Source organism: Leptonychotes weddellii, chromosome 1, assembly GCF_054177405.1.
Source record: "Leptonychotes weddellii isolate Sample4059 chromosome 1, ASM5417740v2, whole genome shotgun sequence".
Taxonomy (NCBI): domain Eukaryota; kingdom Metazoa; phylum Chordata; class Mammalia; order Carnivora; family Phocidae; genus Leptonychotes; species Leptonychotes weddellii.
Genome location: NC_138369.1, coordinates 8505794 through 8511983, shown reverse-complemented (window position 1 = coordinate 8511983; position 6190 = coordinate 8505794).

Below are 6190 nucleotides of genomic sequence, written 5' to 3'. Positions count from 1 at the left end.
TTCGAATCATCCATCACTCCTCTCTTCACTCATTCCGTGACCCTGGCAAATTGAATTTTCAAAAGATGGCTGCAACAGTATCTCTTTGTGCTACATGTTCTTATGCAATGTGACCTTGCCACTCCATCAAGAAGTAGAGTCCAGGGGCTGCTGGGTGGCTCAGTCAGTTGAGCATCCGACTCTTGATCTCAGCTCAGGTCTATGATCTCAGGGTTGTGAGTTCAAGCCCCACATTGGGCTCCATGTTGGGTGTAGAGCCTACTTAAAAAAAAAAATTTTTTTTTTTTTAATTAAAAGAAGTAGAGTCCAGTTCTCCTCCCCTTGAATCTGGGGTGGTGTTAGTGATTCCTTTATAACCAACAGAATGTGGTGGAAGTGAGGCAACCTGCATCTGGCTCTGTCAGAACACATGCTCCCAGCCGCCATGTTATGAGGAAGCCCAAGCCACACGGAGGTGACCCACTCAACAGTCCCAGCTGAGGCCAGACTTCAAGTCATCCCAGCCCAGGTGCCAGGCATATGAGTGAAGGCACCTCCTGATGTTTCCTGACCCCAGGACGGGAGAGTCACCTCCAGCCTGCTAAGTCTTCCAATCTGAGGCTCCAGAACATCGTGGAGCAGAAACCAGCTGTCCCATAGAATCTGTGAGCTACTGAAGTGACTTTTTTTTTTTTTTTTTGGCCACTAGGTTTGAGGTGGTTTGTTCAATAGCCTAGATATTGGAAATCTGACAAATCTGTTAGAAATTCTGGTTGGCTCTACCTTCGCGATATACCCAGCGTCTGAGCTGGGCTCGCCTCCCAGTCTGACCATCAGCAGCTTTCACTTGGATTACAGTAAGAGCCTCCACCTGGTCTGCCTACTTCTGACCTTGCCCTCCATATAGTGGGACCCATAGAAGCAGACCGGTAGTCACCCGGGGCTGGGGGAGGAGAAAATTGGGTAGATGTTGGTTAAGGGGCACAAAGTTTCAGTTCTGTAAGATGAATAAGTTCTGGAGGATCGGTGTACAACAATGTGACTATAGTTAAGGGTATTGTACTGTGTACTTGAAATTCACTGTCAGGGTAGATCTTGAGTCTTCACACACACACGCACACACACGCACACACACATAAAGAAAGCAAGAAAGAAAAAAGGAAAGTGGCAACTATCAGGTGATAGATATGTTGATTGGCCCGGTTGTGGTGAATATTTCACAGTGTACATGTATATCAGGTCATCAGTCTGTACATCTTAAATAACATGTAATATCTGATTTATCTTGGGGGGGAGGGGAAAGAAGTCTGAAATCAAGGTGTTGGCACAGCCATGCTCTTTCCAGACGCTCTAGGGGAGAATCCTTTCTTGCCTCTTCCAACTTCCAGAGCTCTTGGCATCTCCTGGCTGGGGCCACGTCCCTCCAGCGTCTGCCTGAGTGGTCACCCCGCCTCTCCCTGTCTGTGTCTGTGTCTCAAGCCTCTCTCTCCTTTTTCTGAAGTTTTATACCATGCTGGTGGCTTTGAAGATGCAGGAAGGGGCCACGAGGCAAGGAATGCAGCTCTAGAAGCTTAAAAAGACAAGAAAACAGATTCTCCCACTAGATCTTCCGAGGGAATGTAGCCTTGCTGACATGTTTCAACCCCATCAAACAATTTGAACTTCTGACCTCGAGAACTGTCAAAGAGTCCGTTACTGTTATATAGCCGCTGAATTTGTGGAGATCTGTGATGGTAACCACAGGACACTATTCCATACTGCAAGGGGCAAGACCCCAATTCCCCCTCTAAGGGGCTTTCCGCTAAAAGCAAAAGGAATCGCAATTGAAATTGGCCTGAGCAGCAAGGAAATCCCATCAAGACTGTACACAAGTTAGAATATTAGTCTGGGCTACTGTAATAGAAGTTCAGAACAAGAGCAGCTTAAAATAGAATTTCTTGCCTCACAGATCAATATAAGCAACCCACAGTCTCCGGAAGCGGAAAATCTTCACCAGCACATGAGGAAGGAGCGTGACCCAGCCCTAGTTGGGGGGGGGGGCGGTGATGACAACAGACCAGCCTCCCTCTCCAGAGAAAGCTCACCCCAGGGGCTGGGCTTTCCCCTGTTAACACTGCATGATGTAATTAATGTGCAGAACCTCCCCAGCCTGCCTGAGGCGTACATGCAGCCATTCCCATTCTACAGATGGAGAAATGGAGACCTCTGAGAAAGAAGGAGCCTGTCTGCTGAGCACACACAGGACCATCAGGCTCCAGATGGATAAGTGGCGTCAGAGGGGAGGGAGAGGACGGAGGTGGGGTTACACCAGCCAGCTGGACTGATGGCATCTGTGCCCATCAAGGGCGCCCCCTTGAGGTGAGTGGACCTAGGGCAAGGAAGTGCAGGGATGGCTGGATGGTCTCACTCTGAGGAGGTACTGGCCACAGCCAATGCCATCCTTTGGGACCTGCCACACAGCAGGTGCTCAGGAACTACTAGAGCAATCCAGTCCCATCAGCTAGATAATAAGGCCATGAGCCCAGGCTGACCCCAGCTATGCCCCATTCTTGCTGTGGGACCTAAGGGGTAGAACATCTCTGAGCAAAGGTCTTCTGATATGTCCAATGGGGAGTGGGGATTCAGTTGTTCATTCATCCATTCAATAGATATGTATTGACAACCTACTATGTGTTAAGCTATGTTCTAGGTACCAGGGATATAGTGCTGAACAACAACAAAAAAAAACAAAACAAAACAAAAAAAAATCCCTCGCAAAAAAAAAGGAAGATCACAGAATGGAAATCTTACCAAGCATGTTTTCAGACTAGAACCGAATTAAATTAGAAATCACAGAATGATATCTGGAAAATCCACAGGTATTTGGAAATTAAATCACACCCACAGGTCAAAGAGGAAGTCAAAAATTAAAAAAAATTTTTTTTAAGATTTTATTTATTTATTTGACAGAGAGAGACACAGCGAGAGAGGGAACACAAGCAGGGGGAGGGGGAGAGGGAGAAGCAGACTCCCTGCTGAGCAGGGAGCCTGATGCGGGGCTCGATCCCAGGACCCTGGGATCATGACCAGAGCCGAAGGCAGACGCTTAACGACTGAGCCACTCAGGCGCCCCTAAAAATATTTTTAATTGGGGGCACCTGCGTGGCTCAGTAGGTTGAGCCTCTGACTCTTGATTTCGGCTTCTGACTTCTTTCAATTCTCAGGCTTTCTGAGAGGTCATGATCTCAGGGTTGTGAGATCCAGCCTCGTGGCGGGTTCCGTGCTGATCGTGGAGCCTGCTTAAGATTCTCTCTCTCTGGGGCACCTGGGTGGCTCAGTTTGTTAAGCATCTGCCTTCAGCACAGGTCATGATCTCAGGGTCCTGGGATCGAGCCCCGCGTCGGGCTCCCTGCTCAGTGGGTTGCCTGCTTCTGCCTCTCCCTCTACATCTCTCCCACTTGTGCTCTCTCTTTCTCTGTCTCAAATAAATAAAATCTTTTTTAAAAAAATATTCTCTCTCTCCTTCGCCCTCTGCCTTTGCCCCCCACTCGTGTGTGCTCTTTCTCTCTAAAAAAATATGTTTTTTAATTGAATGAAAGTGAAAGCGTTACATATCGAAATACGTGGGGTGCAGCCAAAGTCGTGCTAAGGAGGCAACATAGGACACTAAGTGCTTATGTTTAAGCAGGTGATCGAGTATATTTGAAAGTTGCTAAGAGTCCTTTTGTTGTTGTTTTCAAGTAACACTCTTAGGAACATCTGTTTTTACATGTGTTTCTAGACAATTCTCTACGTTCATTACAGAATTGACTACACATCCATTCAATAACACAGTTCACAACTAGCCAAATAGGGAACACTCATAAAAACATGTATTTTCCCACGTGTCATTAACTACACCTCTCCATGAATTACAAAATTACAAAATGGTCAGCACATGCATTGGCTGATGTGATGCTCCTTCAGTTCTCTCTGAACAGTTAACACTTCCAGAGCCATCTTTTTACATGTATCTATAAACATTTCCCTACATGCATTACAGAATGTGTGCCCAACTCTTGTCCTGAAATCATTCTGTGTTCAGAGACTAGATCTTAAAAATTCTCACCACAAAAAAAAAAAAAAAAAATTGTAACTCTGCATGGATGTTAACTACACTTATTGTGGTGATCATTTTGCAATATAGACATGTGTGGAATCATTATGTTGTGCACCTGAAACTAATATAATGTCGTATGTCATTTACATCTCAATTTTTAAAAAAAGAAGAAAAAGGTGATCGGGAAAAGTCTGAGAATTGAAATAGATGGGGAGTGCCTGGGTGGTTCAGTCGGTTAAGCATCTGCCTTTGGCTCACGTCATGATCCCGGGGTCCTGGGATGGAGCCCTGTGTTGTGCTCCCTGCTCACAGTGGGGAGCCTGCTTCTCCCTCTGCCCCTCCCCCCTGCTCATGTTCTCTCTCTCTCTCTCTCTCTCACGTTCTCTTTCTCTCTCAAATAAATAACATCTAAAAGAGAAAGAAAGAAAGAAAGAAAGAAAGAAAGAAAGAAAGAAAGAAAGAAAGAAAGAAAGAAAAAGAAAGAAAGAAAGAAAGAAAGAAAGAAAGAAAGAAAGAAAGAAAGAAATAGACTGAAGGAGGTAGAGGTAGGCCATGGATAATATGTGGATATCTGGAGGAAGGCCATTCTGGGCTGTGCAAAGGCCCTGAGGACAGCAAGTTCCTGGTGTGTTTGAAAAACAGGAAATGTCCCCTTCTCCGTGAGACTTTCTAAAACAACCGGCCCGTACACTCCATTCATTATAATTCTCCTTAATAGCTATCACCATCTGACATTCCATATATCTCACTTCTTTATCTTGTCCATTGCTTATCTTCCGCCCATTAGCAGCTCAGCTCCACTGCCTGGCACACAGTAGGTGTCCAATGGGTGTTTGTGGAATGAATGAGTGACTGTCCAGCCTGCCAAGCCCTGACTAAGGCCACCCACAAGACAAAGCCCCTCCAGGCTCACTCATCCCTCCAACACCAACCAGCCAACCTCAGTGCAGGCAGCTGCCTTCCCCGGACGGCTCCCGGGCTAGATTACAGGCACCGTCCTGTCTGCCCCATAGGCAGATTAAGGCCTTCCCCAGGGGCTTTCTAGGCCTCGCTGACCTTGTTTTTCCTCCTCCCCCTGAACTGAATTACCCAGAGCTTCCGATCTCCCATCCAGCAGACCGTGGCAAGCACAGATGCCACCCAGAATTTCCTTCTCCGCCCCCGGAGCCCACTTGGGCCTCTGAGGCTGTTCTGATCACAGAATGTTAACACAGCCCCTGCCTGGGGCAGGCCAGATGGGACCAGAGAGGACTGGGAGGGAAGGAGGAAGGAGGGGTGGGGCAGTTGTGAGCAGTGAACCAGGGTACGTGGGGGTGTGGGCAGGGGACACCGGAAAGTCTCCTTGTCAAATGACTGGTAGAGAAAAAACAGGAAGCCTGAGCAGCACAGGCGACCAAGGCCCAGCCCCTTCCTCCACCCCAGCAAGGCTGCCTGAAACCACCCTCACCCTAATATCATCTCCTCCAGGTCCCAACTCTGAGTATGGACAGGCCAGACTGAGGCAACAGAGTCCAGGGACCTCAGGATAAAATGGGCCACATTCCCCCCCACACACCCAGAATCATCCGTGGCTTGGACCCCTCCAGCCTCTACTGAAATGACTGGTCCCTTTGTTGCCCTTTGTTGCCCTCTGTTAACCTGAAAAATAAAACAGCCAGTTATTTTACCAGCAACGTGAGTGTGTTTGGGAATAGCACAGAATTGCAATCGGGGACGAGCTGGCTGTGGCAAGGCTCTGGGCAAGTCCAGGGAACCAAGTTGAAAACCACTTCTTTATAAAGGAAAGAGGGAATTGGGAGGGGCTGTTACAAACAAAAAGTCCACTGGAGGGGCACCTGCACCCCAGGGTTGATAGCAGCAACGTTCACAATAGCCAAACTGTGGAAAGACCAAGATGTCCATCGACAGATGAATGGATAAAGAAGGTGTGGTATACTCTGGAAAACAGTATGGAGGTTCCTCAAAAAGTTGAAAATAGAGCTACCATATGATCCAGCAATTGCACTACTGGGTATTTACCCCAAAGATACAAAAGTAGGGATCCGAAGGGGTACGTGCACCCCGATGTTTATAGCAGCAATGTCCACAATAGCCAAACTGTGGAAAGAGCCAAGATGTCCATCGACAGATGAA